This window comes from Doryrhamphus excisus, chromosome 14, assembly GCF_030265055.1.
Source record: "Doryrhamphus excisus isolate RoL2022-K1 chromosome 14, RoL_Dexc_1.0, whole genome shotgun sequence".
Taxonomy (NCBI): domain Eukaryota; kingdom Metazoa; phylum Chordata; class Actinopteri; order Syngnathiformes; family Syngnathidae; genus Doryrhamphus; species Doryrhamphus excisus.
Genome location: NC_080479.1, coordinates 14,130,485 through 14,146,551, shown reverse-complemented (window position 1 = coordinate 14,146,551; position 16,067 = coordinate 14,130,485). Strand labels below are relative to the sequence as shown.

Sequence of the window (16,067 nt, the reverse complement as noted above, 5' to 3'; positions counted from 1 at the left end):
TGTAGCATATTTTATGACCTTTTTATATACAGTAGAACCCCACGTTTCGTGGGAATTCCGTTCTCGACTTACTAGCAAAAGATGAAAAAACAGAAGTAATCGAGACGTACATAAAAATGTCTGTTTTTGACACACGGCTTGCTCCCTACTCCTAAATCTCCTGCCATTTTTCACTGGCAAAACAGTCCTTTATACAGTATGCCCCACCCACTTGGTATAGAATGTGTAGGTAGCCACCAATAATAAATTGGATTGATTAAGCTGTGGCGCCTGTTACAACACAAGGAAAGCAGATGGACACGGTGTTGTTCATCGTTCTGTAAGTATGGAGGCTACTGGGAATGTTGCTCCAAGCGGTGAAGATGGCATCACAGAGGGCATCCACTGTCAGGAACTGATGTCCATTTTTGTAAAGTTCCCTTACCATCCATCCCTAAATGTTCTCAATTGGATTTATATCAGGGGAACACACAGGATGGTCCAAAAGAGTGGGCGGGCATTGTAAGGGGGACCTTCAGTCATGAGGGATGCCCCAATGCAATATCTCCACACAGCCATCCGCCTTTTGACGCCCCTGCACAATCTGAAAATAAGACTGTACACATGTGACATCATAGTGGTGGTATTAAGAGGTGAATTGGGTCACTTAAATCCCCACCGAAGGCCCAGGTACCAAATCCACCACCCGTCACACCGTAAAGTGTTACCAGCTTGTAAACACAGTTTGAAACCAATATAGAGGTCATACCTACATATGATATTCCCCTTTAGCACCAGTGAATAACATTTCCAAGTAGTAAACCCAAGAGCAGCTCAAGGTCGATGCAGCAGATGAACATCCCATCATTGAAAGAATGTGCCTGCTTGAAACTATAACGTTTGTTTTTCCTGCAAAGCTCATCTGGAGGCAGGAATGTTTAGTGCTGTTAATATTAGACATTTGACTTAAAATACTTAAAAGATGCAGGTCGTTGTTAATGAAGTGTAATTAGTAAGTACAGTAATCCCTTGTTTATTGCAGTTAATCTGTTGACAAGCGAATTTCCATGAAAACTATTTTCGTAGTTAGAGCACGGAAAACATGTTTACGACCTTCTGAATACGCTTTTTTTAACATTATTAGAGCCCTCAACACATGAAATAACACCCCTATAGTCAGCTGTATTCTCATATCATCCAATATAGTCCATATAATAACACAAAATAAGCCACTCAAGACATAAATAAGGCTTGTGTATGCTTGTGTGTGTTGATATAACTGTGTTCCAGTGCTCAGGGAGATGAGGGGACGCGTGGACAGGAAGTGACAGCGGGGGGTTCAGAGTTGAATGCGGCGGCAACATTAGCCCGTAAATTGAAACAGTAATTAAAGCCTGTTGTTATGTCGATCTAGTCTGGTGCTTGTGTGTCTCACTGAATATTACCGTGACATTACTGACACCTAGTGACCAGTGTAAAGTACTACACATCACAGCATCTTTGAATGCGTCCCATTTGTATTTTACATCATTTAGCCATTTTTATGCGTCAAAATGTTTAATTTAGGCAAAACGTTGCTTTAATGTGCATATTTTATGACTTGTAATAGGACGAGTTCAACTGCAAAACACCATGACTTATTAATGAATATAGTTTTGAAACACCATGATAGAGTGAAGCAGCAAAATATAAACGGCAAGTGGCAATAATTACATTATACCTGAAGGGACTGCACGGTGACCAAGTGGTTAGCACGCATGCCTCACAGCTAGGAGACCAGGGTTCAATTCCACCCTCGGCCAACTCTGTGTGGAGTTTGCATGTTCTCCCCGTGCATGCGTGGGTTTTCTCCCGGTACTCCGCTTTCCTCCCACATTCCAAAAACATGCTAGGTTAATTAGCGACTCCAAATTGTCCATAGGTATGAATGTGAGTGTGAATGGTTGTTTGTCTATATGTGCCCTGTGATTGGCTGGTGATCAGTCCAGGGTGTGCCCTGCCTCTCGCCCCGAAGACAACTGGGATAGGCTCCAGCACCCCCGCGACCCTCGTGAGGATAAGCGGTAGAAAATGAATGAATGAATGAATTAACAATATATTGCAATTTACTAATTTAATATAAGCTGCACTGCAACCAAGTGGTTAGCGCGCAGGCCACACAGCTAGGAGACCCGAGTTCAATTCCACCCTCAGGCATCTCTGTGTGGAGTTTGCATGTTCTCCCCGTGCATGCGTGGGTTTTCTCCGGGTACTCCGGTTTTACTCCCACATTCCAAAAACATGCTAGGTTAATTAGCGACTCCAAATTGTCCATAGGTATGAATGTGAGTGTGAATGGTTGTTTGTCTATATGTGCCCTGTGATTGGCTGAAGACCAGTCCAGGGTGTACCCCGCCTCTTGCTCCGAAGACAACTGGGATAGGCTCCAGCACCCCTGCGACCCTCGTGAGGATAAGCGGTAGAAAATGAATGAATGAATGAATGAATTATACCTGAAACTGACACATTGTATAAGCTCCAGTCTGGGATAGACTCCAGCATATGTGACTCTAGTGAGGACAAGCATCATAGAAAATGAATGAATGTAAATGGATAAAAGAATGGCTATTTTCTGCATGGACAAACAATACAACCACTAAACAGTAATGCACGTTTTCCTATTTATCTACCTGAGGCTGAACCACTTTCACGGGAGCTGGTCCGTGAGCAAAGGGCAGGAATAAAAACAAAGAGGTCACCTTAGCGCCTCCTCCAGCTGCTGCAGGCTAGCCAGCTCTCGTTCTGACCCGATATAACCTGCCTGCAATGAAGCTCTCCTGAGGTTTCTTTTTTTCTGCATATTTTGCTATTTCTCCACTCCTGCTGCTCCGGTCTGCCCTCATTCAGCATCACCCACATCCTCAGACCTTTCTGCATCTCATTAGAAACAAAGCAACAACAGCATAAAGTGCCTGAGGAGAACGTCTGTTTATGTGTCTACTGTGGCGGAGCTGAACATGACTTAAATGTGCAACACATGGAAACTATGAAGCCAGTATTGTCTGGATTACTACGTTATGTTCATTTTATACATTTGCTCATCTACGGTATTTTCCATTTGTCATATTATGCAATAGAGTAAAACTGAAAATGGGGACATCTTCTTTTAATAATGAGCATTTCTTCACATTACTATCCTTGCTCGCTTTTAGTCTTAACACCAAGTAGACTTTGTTTCTTATTTACGTGACAACTCCATGTTTTTCTGCGTGTAGGGTAACAATATTTCATCCTGACAGCTTTATGGATGTGTGTGTGTGTGTGTACAGTAATACCACCACACCCACACAGCCCCACAATACACACACACACACACACACACACACACACACAATAAGAAGTCATTTTAAGGATTATACTACACAGGATGTAGTTGACTCGGAAACAATGGGGTTAACCTTTCACTCTCTTGTTGCTTTGCATCATTTTATTGCCAGTGAATGCACACGCAAGCAACTTGAGAGCTTTTTATTTTCCTGTCAAAAGGCTCGATGTCGAGGAAGTTATGTGCGTCAAATACAAAGAAGTAGTTTGCTGTAGAAATATGAGATAGAGCGCTGGGATAAATATACACATTGAACAAAAGTTTTGGGTTACATGATAAATTAATATGTTGTCCAAATTCATGGGAATTTTTGGTATTGAGTCTGACATGCTGTAAAAAAGAGATTTTTTTCCAATGAATCTATTCCAGATACCCAAAAATATTAATACAAAACACATTACATAACATACACTGGCCCAGATCACTATCTGTTATTATGTGTCTTCCTTAACCTTCCTCTTGTGTTAGCTTTATGGTATCATCTCTTATGTTAACGGGTCTAATTGTATACTTATAATTTCAGTTTTGGCTCAAAATATTGCTTTATAGTCGTATTATTGTAACCGAACAATACAGTGGTCATAATTTCAACCAGATCATTTTTAAAATTTAGTAAAAAAATTATTTTTGGTTTTATTTTGTTGAAATAGAGTTTCCTGACAAAGTCAAAAAGGCTTGATGCAATAAACAAATCTTATGTGATTCACGGCGGTCTAGTGGTTAGCGTGCAGACCTCACAGCTAGGAGACCAGGGTTCCACCCTCGGCCATCTCTGTGTGGAGTTTGCATGTTCTCCGGGTACTCCGGTTTCCTCCCACATTCCAAAAACATGCTAGGTTAATTGGCGACTCCAAATTGTCCATAGGTATGAATGTGAGTGTGAATGGTTGTTTGTCTATATGTGCCCTGTGATTGGCTGGCGACCAGTCCAGGGTGTACCCCACCTCTCGCCCGAAGACAGTGTGGAAACGTGGAACCTAGCAAAGGAATGATTAGACGACCGTTTTCTGTTGTTTAGTCGTCAGCAGAAGAACGTAGGTAAGTTTCAGGAAAATATCAGTTCCCAACTAAAGAGAACCGAATCATTTTGATCCAAAAACCGAATCCAATGAAAAGCGGGGCGTACAAAAACTGTATCTGTGCGCAAGACACACTATTTGAGTTAATTGCGGAATTACAAATTACAGAACCCCAAATTCCTGTATATCATTGGATTCAATTGTCGGTCTGCCAAAACTGTAAGACATCCCTAAGAAAAAGAAAAAAGCAGAGCTGTTTCACGTCTGCTTGGCTCCTGCAGAGTCCCAAGTAGAAGAGAAATGGGTCAAGGCAGCTGCTTCTGCCAGACTGCATTCCCACCGGCTTGAAAAAAAAAAAACCTCAAACCTTTTCCACTCACTGCCACAGTTGACTTGCAGCTCTGATGTCTTCTAAACCTGTTCTCTACCTCGTCACGGCGTTACGGAAAGAAGTCGATCAAATGTTAGTTTGAGCTTCAACAGGAGAGAGCTCGGTTCAGCGTTCGGAGTCCCGCAGGGATTAGTACCTGCCCCCCTGCTGATCTTACATCTGTCTTCTTTTTTTTTTTTAAAACAATCAAACAGATGCTGCTTTGTTTTTAACTGTTTGGACTTCAAGGCTTGTTTTTTTTTGCACATCTATTCTTATATTCATCAACTTTCCTGTTACCGTCTGTTTATCTTCTCATGCAAAGACACCCAAATATTCCAACTGCACTTCCTGCTTTCTTGCGTGTGTTGTAGCTGATTGACAGAACCCTGAGTGAAACATTATACAACAATGCCACTTGAGTACAGTTAAATGAAACCAACGATGCGGGAACAAGACTTGCAAGGTTTCATTTCAACTCAATCTTAAAGAAAAACTGTTTGGTTTATGAGTAATCATGCTATGGTAAGATGTATATGCGATATATACGACATCACAACACAATAGATGTATTGTTGAGTGTCTATTTTGAACCCAAATGACCTCCAATCCACTACACTTCTCAGATAATGTAAACAAAATTTATGATTACGTGACAGAAATATACCTGTTAAAGTATTCAAGGTATATAATTCTGTGCCACTGTGCTAAAGGTGATTCTCCGCAGCCCGCAGACGGCCGACTGAGACCGTTTCCGATGGCGAAAACAGCTGCAGTGGAACAATCTGAACGCCAAAACACAGAATCTAGTCGGTGGCGGTTTTTCCACTTTTGTGGTGTTTATTACAGCGCTCGTCAAGACACAGAAAGTCCACAGACATTTTTCATTAATTAATACAAATAATGACATTTATTATGGATGAACGGACAGATACGGATACATAGATTGTGTTGATGTGTTCAAGGTGTGTGACACTGTTATGAAATGTCTGGATCCACAGCAAAATGTCATGGTTTTGCATTATTCGGCAACAATATTGACTACATTTTTATGGTTTTGTGATCTTTTGCCAGGATTATCCCTTCCAAAACTTGACGTGGGTGGATCAAATGTTATCTTACAACATCTTCCATCACCTACGCTTGAGGGTGCCTGATCCTGGTGTGGCCCTCTCAGGTAAACAACGGTTATGAGACGTGGGAGCTGAAAGATGACTGCCCATCTCTTCAGGCTGGGACTCAGGTGAGTGGAGTATCTGGTTTCCGTGCAGTATGGAACTGCATGAGACACTGTGAGAATTAAAGCCAGGAACAAAACGCAGGAACCTCACCCTTCACGGGTGAGCGTAACCTGAGAGGGGTCCACTTAAGGCACAAAAGGTATCAGGTAGTCCTCTGGGACAACAGTAGGGTGGTGACATATGCTACTGTGCAGCTCCGTTAAATGTTGACTAGTGGATCGAGAAGCTGGTGAGCTTCCAGTCCAGTAATCGTGCATAGTAGTTTACATAGATGCTGGCAAGGGATCAATTCCCACTCAATGTTCCACTCAACTGTCGACCAGTTTAGACTTGCTTAGTGCGAGTTAGCATCAAAGAAGAACCTGTAAACCTGTGTTGTTTTTATTAGACAAAAAGTCGGGATGTCTTATCATATCGGCCTGATATTTCCATAAAAATATAATATCGGTCAATATTGGTTGATATCAGAATTGGAAAATGAGAGTTGGACAATACAAGCATATTGGATATTGGCAAAAAAAGCATATATTGTCATAGCATTTTTTATTATGCTCGCAAGGGTTGCAGGGGTGCTGGAGCCTATTCCAGCTGTCTTTGTACACCCTGGACGAGTCGTTAGCCAATCACAGGGCACATATAGACAACCAACCATTCACACTCACATTCATGCCTATGGACAATTTGGAGTCGCCAATTAACCTAACATGTATGCTTAGGGATGTTCCCACTACAGTAATCCTGTAATTTGTATTAAAAAAAATTATTTGTAGTTAGAGCACCTTCTACACACTCTAGATATGAAAATAACTCCCCTATAGGCCACCTTTATACTCATGTTATCCAATATCGTAGACATAATAACATAAAATTTATAACACCCCTATAGGCACCATTACACTCATGTTACAGAATATTGTAGACATAATAACATGAAATAAAAAATGATAACACCCCATATGCATCTTTACACTCATGTTACCCAATATAATAGACGTAGTAACTTAAATATAAAAGAAATATAACACCCCTATAGGCATCTTTACACTCATGTTACCCAATATAATAGACATAATAACATAAAATAAAAAAATTATAACACCCCTATAGGCACCTTTACCCTCATGATACCCAATATAGTAGACATAATAACATAAAATAACAAATTATAACACCCCTATAGGCACCTTTACACTCATGTTACCCAATATAATAGACATACCATAAAATAAAAAAAATTATAACACCCCTATAGGCATCTTTACACTCATCTTACCCAATATAATAGACATAAAAACATAAAATAAAAATTTATAACACCCCTATAGGCATCTTTACGCTCATCTTACCCAATATAATAGACACAATAACATAAAATAAAAAAAATTACAACACCCTTATAGGCATATTTACACTCATCTTACCCAATATAATAGACACAATAACATAAAATAAAAAAATTATAACACCCCTATAGGCATCTTTACACTCATGTTACCCAATATAGTAGACATAATCACATAAAATAAATAATTTAAGCCATAAATAAGACTCATGTACGTTGCTGTAAATTTATTCCAATGCTAGGGGAGGACAGGAAGTGATGAAGTGGAATTGAGCTCATTTAAAACCTCCCATAAAAGCCTGCTGTTCCGACGATCAAGTCTGGTGCTTGTGTGTCTCGCTGATCATTACAGTAACATTACTGACACCTAGAGACCAGTGTAGAATACTATGTATTATTACGTATTTGAATGTGTCTTCTAAATGCTTTATATTTGTATTTTAGTTTAGTTTAGTTTAGTTCATTTAAAGGCAGAAAATACATACTTTTTAACATACAATTGAGGCATGAAATGGTGAGGGATGAGTGTAAACTGAAACACATTTTTAATGTGTGTTCACCATCAACAACACCTGAGTTTTCTCTTAAGGACTCATTAAAATCTGTAGTTTAATTTAATTTGACGAACCATGTTGTGAACATCACACCTCACTGCAGAATGTTTGCCATCGACCCCTGCAGGCCCTGTGACCCTTAACCTTTGCACTCAACACCTATTTTGCAGTCCTCTGGGATACGTCCATTGAAAGACTGACAGTGCAACATGTTACTAAAGGTCCGACAAACAGGACATGTTAAAGGTTGTCTCCTGTTGATAGAACATTATGTAGGATCAATCGGTGCTGATGATGAATATACATCAGCCTGCTCATCTGATGATGATGATGATGATGAGTCGACTGCCAAGTTTCTTTAACCTTGGTTTAATTTTACACATCATGCACACAAATTGAGATTTATATTACAGTGGAACCTCGGTTAGCATCACAAGGTTAGACCTAAACCAAAACATTAACTCTAACCAGGTCAGGTTTCACCATAAGATAGAATGTAAGTCCAATTCATCAGTTTTGGACACATGAAATACTTTGTTTTATAGTTTTACAAGAAAAAAATTACTTAAAAAATCAATAGTAAATGTGAAATTTTTGACATAATTTTACAAAAATGAAGTCAAAATATTCAAAGAAAAAAGAAACAAGAAAAAGTCATAATTTTAAGAGAATAACCTTGTAATATCAGGGTGGAAAATTATGTCATTTTTAGAAGCTTAAGCAAAAATATGATAAAGCGGCTGCACGGCGGACAAGTGGTTAGCACGCAGGCCTCACAGTTAGGAGACCTGAGTTCGATTCCATGCTCGGCTATCTCTGTGTGGAGTTTGCATGTTCTCCCTGTGTATGCGTGGATTTTCTCCGGGTACTCCGGTTTCCTCCCACATTCCAAAAACATGCTAGGTTAATTGGCGACTCCAAATTGTCCATAGGTATGAATGTGAGTGTGAATGGTTGTTTGTCTATATGTGCCCTGTGATTGGCTGGCCACCAGTCCAGAGTGTACCCCGCCTCTCGCCTGAAGACAACTGGGGTAGGCTCCAATAAAAGGGATATGGGACCATTTATAGGGATGGTATTAATCTTGTTCAATACTAGCATAAATCATGTATCATCATTCATGTACTTTATCATACCCATCAGGTATAAAGTGTGTAATAACATGAAAATTCAGTTTCATACACTCAAAAAATAGTCTGTAATAAAGAAAAAAAGTGAAGTTTCATAGTTTGAATAGTATGTGTGTGCGTTGCACCCCTCATCAGCTCCTCCAATGCTGATGCTTGTTCAGCCTCATCACCTTTGGTGCTTTTGTGGCCGTGCTGACAAAACAGTTGTTGACCATTAAGACCACCCACAGGCTTGAGTCATCGCTAGGCGGGGGGCTGGGTAGCGGGGGGGGGGGATTATCTCTATAGTCAAACACACACATTCATTAACTCGCAGCCAGTTCATGTGCATTTAAAGACATTTTTACAGCAATATTTGGTATGAATAAATCGAAAATTGTAGCCTTTTTATGGATTAATAAGGCATATTTAGGATAGAAGAAGAACCTGACAAACCAGTCGTGAAATACCTCACCATAAAAACCCAGAAAATAGCCGCTTAATCTCAACATCTTTAATGACAGCTCCAGCTTCTCCAAGCCTCCTCTTGGCATGGATGGCGTGATAAGGCGTCTAATTTAAATCAGATTACGAAGGAGATGTATTGATACTGGTAAGCTCCTGTGGGATAGGAGAACCAGGCAGGACAGGAAACGGCGAGTCCAGGAGACAGGCGAGTGTCTCCCGTCTGACCTCGGCGACTGTCTGTGGCTCCACTTGAAAAAGCAAAACCTGAGCCGAGCCTGTCTAAACGCGGAACAAACGTACGTCCCTGTCATCGGCTCGTAAACATTTACACACATTGATGTTTTTTTTTTAAATGCACGTAAATCCTTCCCTAATTAGCGATAATGTTGAAAAACATCATAGCGTCACATTTTTGTTATTGTAATGTTAGCATTTTTACTTTGTTGTAATATTTTTGCTATAAAATTACATTGTTCTTAATGTTTATGTTATCTTTCTTGTGTAATTGTATTTTTAAATGCACCGAGCGCCGATGAACATCAGTCACGGGCCTTTTGTATTAACCCAATTTGAATAAAATATTGGTTAATGGCTTGACATTTTAATATATTTATAACACATTGCATTTAATTAGACTGACCTTTTCTAATTACAACAGATTTTTAAAATTAGAACACATTTCCACTTTCCATCCTGAATATCTTATTACTCATTATGGAAAAATATGCCCATTTAATAGTTAGCACAGGTTATTACTTTAAAACATCGAGCTACAACTACCAAATATATCTTAAAAGTAAATAATTTACTTTCATTTGACTTAAATTGGCTATGACACAAACATCTGCGCTGTGGTTTGAGTCTGTGTGCGCTGCATTTTCACGCCAATCTGTTGGAAAGACTGAAAGTATAGCCAAAGGTTTACTTTGACAAAGACTTCTTAATGATGCTAACTTTCCTCTGACAGTAAACAGACCCCCCCCCCCCTCCAAATCCTCCTCCTACTCCTCCCCATGGGAAATGTTCAGCAAACATATGAAGTATCAACGCAAGCCGCAATATTTCTAATGATTTCAAATTCACTTCCCTCATTTCCCTTCTGGAGACAGAATATATTATTATTCCCCCCCTTCATTTCCTGGTCACAGTGCAAATAATTCCATATTTGGTTTCACAGATGGCAGGATTGTAACATGCAAATGAGCTCGCCGGAGTTGGAGATGAAGGAGATGCGTTTTTTTTTTTTCTCGATGTGGATCGTTATTTTGATGTGGCAGATGGAGATAGGAAGAGTTCCAGTGTAAACGGACGACTAATTTATTAATTTGATTTTAAAAAATCGGTCATTTTCTTTTCAAAGTATAGCTTTATTATCATTCATTCATTCATTTTCTAACGCTTATCCTCATGAGGGTCGCGGGGAGTGCTGGAGCCTATCCCAGCTGTTTTCGGGCGAGAGGCGGGGTACACCCTGGACTGGTCGCCAGCCAATCACAGGGCACATATAGACAAACAACCATTCACACTCACATTCATACCTATGGACAATTTGGAGTCGCCAATTAACCTAGCATGTTTTTGGAATGTGGGAGGAAACCGGAGTACCCGGAGAAAACCCACACATGCACGGAGAGAACATGCAAACTCCACACAGAGATAGCCGAGCATGGAATCGAACTCAGGTCTCTTAACTGTGAGGCCTGTGTGCTAACCACTTGTACGCCGTGCAGCCGCTTTATCATATTTTGGCTTAAGCGTCTAAAAATGACATAATTTTCCACCCTGATATTACAATGTTATTCTCTTAAAATTACTTTATTATTATTATTTATATTTATTTATTATTTATTATTTATATTTATTATAATTATATATTTTTTCTTGGAATATTTTGACTTTATTTTTGTAAAATTATGTATAAAATGTCATATTTATTATTGCTTTTTAAAAATAGTTTATTATTATATTATTTCATTATTATTATTATTAATTTTTTTGAATTATATTGATTAATTGTATGTATTTAAAATATACTACTGTGATTTATTTATCGATATAATATATATTTTTAATATTTATTATAATATTTCCCTGGCATTTAAACACAGAAAGTGATTAAACTATGAGTTGGAATTATGCAATGGTATATTATTATGCTAAAAATATAATGCTAAAAGTATAATGATATGTAAATGATAAATTAATATCGAAAAATGCTATCTACTATTTTAGTGTTGGGCATTTATCCATCCATCATTTTCTAAATCGCTTGCCCTTTCTACATATTGTGCATATTTTATAACTCGTGGCGTACTCTATAAAAAGTGGTGTAAAATATGAATATACATAAATTTCTTTGGCTTCTTCCAATTACCCATAATCCACCTCACATCTGCCATGGTGGCTATGACATGTGCATGTGCCCCCTCAGGGCCCCCGGTGGCTTAGCTGCATGACACGCACACACTAACACGCTCTTGGTGATTGAAACAGGAAGTGGCACTGTAATGATTACAAAATGAGATCTAGCCCGGAGGGGAGGGGGGAATGACGGACATGCACGCAGCCCACTTGGCGCTAACACACGTCACCTGTCCATAAATAGACACATAATCAGAGCTGTTTCTAATAAACAGTGGCCGAGAGACTGACGGGACGTGTGCGCTGCCTGGCGTGCTGATCCACATGAATGAATGTCCTCCTTCGTCCTCCCAAAAAAAACCTTTGCCAGCCCACCGTTGGCCTGCGTGTGCTTTCTGAATCCAACATCCGCCCCTTTCCCTGCTACACGCGTCCATGTAAGACTCATTTTGAGGCTTTGCTTGCATGTTTATCCAATCACCACAGATCACTGGCTTCGCTCGCTGCGTCCACTCGGATTTTTCCATGTGGCCTCACATAGTGGAAGTGCAGGAGTGTCATGGAGCTAATATGCTGCCTGGCCGCTGAATCATCAGGGTGGATCCTTGTGTGGATGGGGGGGGGGGGGGGGGGGGGTGATTGGAAGCCTGTAATTATGTGGGCATCTGCTGGACAGCTACTGCACTGCTGTTTTATTGAACAGAAGGACTACTCTGTCCTTTTTTGTGTCGGGTGGAGGAGTTTAGGATTCTTCCTTTCTCATTTTTAGTTTTTTTTTTCTCCAGCTTCATATGCATTAAAAATGTAGAACTTTTTAACAACTGGGATGAAACTTGATTTTTAATTGATGAACACGAAAATCAATAGGGTGGCCACAATAAAAGCCACGCCAAAAAGTGTAGTTTTACTGTATTGCCATGTAAGAACTAGGATGAGTCTTGAGTTTTCATTGATAGAAATAAAATCAATAGACTGGCCACAATAAAAGGCCACTCCAAAAAGTGCAGTTTAACTGTATTGCCATGAATGAACTCGGATGAAAGGATGAGTTTTCATTGATAGAGATTAAATCAATAGGCTGGCCACAATAAAAGGCCACACCAAAAAGTGCAGTTTGACTGTATTGCCATGCATGAACTCGGATGAAAGGATGAGTTTTCATTGATATAAATAAAAATCAATAGACAGGCCACACCAAAAAGTGCAGTTTTACTGTATTGCCATGCATGAACTCGGATGGAAGGATGAGTTTTCATTGATAGAAATCAAAATTTATAGACTGGCCACAATAAAAGGCCACGCCAAAAAGTGCAGTTTTACTGTATCACCATGCTAGAACTGAGATGAAACTTGAGTTTTCATTGATAGAAATTAAATCAATAGGTTGGCCACAATAAAAGGCCACATAAAAAATTGAGTTTGGCTGAATATTGAAGACAAAGAGGTGGTATCATTACAAACCACCTACCACTCAACTAAATATAAAAAAGTGCATTTAATGTTTTCAATGTCAAAACATAAAGCATCTTGTCTTTTTTTGTTCCAAATAGGAACACATTGAGTGAAAACGGCTGCATTTTGTGTTGCTAATGATGACAAATTTGACATATGGATATTTGTGCTAGTCTGGCAGTGCTAAAGTAAATACTATCGTCCATTCTAATATAGCAGCTTGTCACGTTGTAATATTGCAGAGCTATTACATGTTCCTCCACTTAGTTTAGTTAATAGTGCACATCCATGCAGATCTGGAGTATATGTCATTTTTAAATGGAATCATTTAGCTGATTTTTGGATAACGCATGATGGACGCTTTCTTCGGTCATGTTGTATCTGTTATAATGTAGAGATGACATTTATTTTTTAACCACCAATGACTAGCATGTGTTACTAATAGTTAAAAGAGCATATTACTGTCATTCATTCATTCATTCATTTTCTATCGCTTAACCTCACAAGGGTCGCGGGGTTGCTGGAGCCTATCCCAGCTGTCTTCGGGCGAGAGGCGGGGTACACCCTGGACTGGTCGCCAGCCAATCACAGGGCACATATAGACAAACAACCATTCACACTCACATTCATACCTATGGACAATTTGGAGTCGCCAATTAACCTAGCATATTTTTGGAATGTGGGAGGAAACCGGAGTACCCGGAGAAAACCCACGCGTGCACGGGGAGAACATACAAACTCCACACAGAGATAACTGAGGGTGGAATTGAATTCGGCCACCACTCGACCACCGTGCAGCCCCATATTACAGTCATGTTGTTATGAAATGAAAGGTTAGGAGCTAGTAAGCTGCCTATTCGTGACATACATCAACAATGAATGTAATTACATGCTGCACTAGGAGTTAGTAGAGCTTTTAGCAGGACGTGGATCTCCGTAAAGCTCAATAAACTACCTCATTGTCATTCAGAGCGCACACTGCTAATTGCAGGTCAAACAGTTTCAGTAGTTTAATGACCAGAAATCATGATGGGCTGAACCGAACCTCCATAGCACCTGCAATGACATTTTATGCCGGGGGGGGTGCATTGTTTCTTTGAATTATTCACCATTCTGCATTGTAATGTAATAGAATGCATTATATGTTACAATTCTGGCTCTTGGCTGGTAACGGACACAGTGGGTCCGTGGGGGAGCAGCAGGTATCACAGCTGCAGCAGGCAGCCAACCTTGCCAGGCCTGCCTTCCACCTCATTTAAAGCTCCACCGCTGAACTGTGACCCATCAAGTCATTGGGCCTTAAACACGAGTGACTCGATTCACCGTGTGCATCCAAATAAAGGCCGAAGAGACCATCTGTTGGGCATCCCGAAAATATTCAGGCCAAGTAACTGATAAGGCGCAGAAACCTTAATATCTGTTGGAGAAGGTTATTCTGTCTGATGAGGGGTGGGGGGGATTGGGGCGCAGTAAATGTTTTGAGTTTAGGATTCTTCCTTTCTCATTTTTTGTCTTTTTTTCAGCTTCATATGCATTAAAAATGTAGAACTTCTAGCATTTGCGCTTCAAATTCCACAGCTTCACTTTATCATGGGATTATTTTTTTAACAACTGGGATGAAACTTGATTTTTAATTGATAGACATAAAAAACAATAGGCTGGCCACAATAAAAGCCACTCCAAAAAGTGTAGTTTTACTGTATTGCCATGCAAGAAGTAGGATGAAACTTGAATTGTCATTGATAGAAATAAAATCAACAGACTGGCCACAATAAAAGGCCACTCCAAAAAGTGCAGTTTTACTGCATTGCCATGCATGAACTCGGATGAAAGGATGAGTTTTCATTGACAGAAATAAAATCAATAGACTGGCCACAATAAAAGGCCACGCCAAAAAGTGCAGTTTCACTGTATCACCATGCAAGAACTGGGATGAAACTTGAGTTTTCATTGATGGAGATTAAATCAATAGACTGGCCCTAATAAAAGGACACACCAATAAGTGTGGTTTTACTGTACCACCATGCTAGAACTGGGATGAAACTTGAGTTTTCATTGATAGAGATTAAATCAATAGACTGGCCCTAATAAAAGGACACACCAATAAGTGTGGTTTTACTGTATCACCATGCTAGAACTGGGATGAAAGTTTTCTTTGATAGAGATTCAATCAATAGGCGGGCTACCATAAAAGGCCACATAAAAATGGAGTTTGGCTGAATATTGAAGACAAAAAGGTGGTATCATAACAAACCACCTCCCACTCAACTAAATAGAAAAAAGTACATTTAATGTTTCCAATTCAAAACATGTTGTTAATATCTGTTGGAGAAGGTTATTCTGTCCGATGGGGATGGGGGGAATTGGGTACAGTAAATGTTTTGAAGCAGATAGCAGATGTTTAGTAAATATAAGATTAAATAGGATCATCTGATTCAATGCAAAAGCACACATGTCAATCACCAGAAAAGACCACTTTTACTGTAAATCATCTTGTCCATCGATGACCTTCATTTTTCTTCATTAAGGGAGGCGCTTAAGGGGACCAAACCTGTACAGTCTATATACTATACTATACTATACTATATACTGCTGATATGGGGGCGGGGGGGCAAGCATGACCTCTACTGTCACCCTCCTCTGCTGCCCCCGACCTCGTTTAATAATTAAAAGCACTTCCTTCTTCCTTTTTGCTTGAGCACATTTTCATCTCATCTCTGAAATGAAAGTACGCACCGGCCCTGCGCTCCCGTTTAGATGAAACTGTCCAGGCATGAAACTGAAGCTGATCAGAGGTCTGTTGGGTTA

At 39.7% G+C, this 16,067-nt stretch overlaps 1 protein-coding gene across 1 annotated transcript in view; it reads left to right on the top strand.

Annotated features, from left to right (window-relative positions):
• The window catches only part of tmem170b (transmembrane protein 170B), an 88,353-nt gene that overhangs the window by 48,513 nt on the left and 23,773 nt on the right, over nt 1-16,067 (top strand). The window contains 1 exon segment of the mRNA XM_058046250.1: nt 5,807-5,975. The gene's annotated coding sequence lies outside the window, so the exon portion shown is untranslated.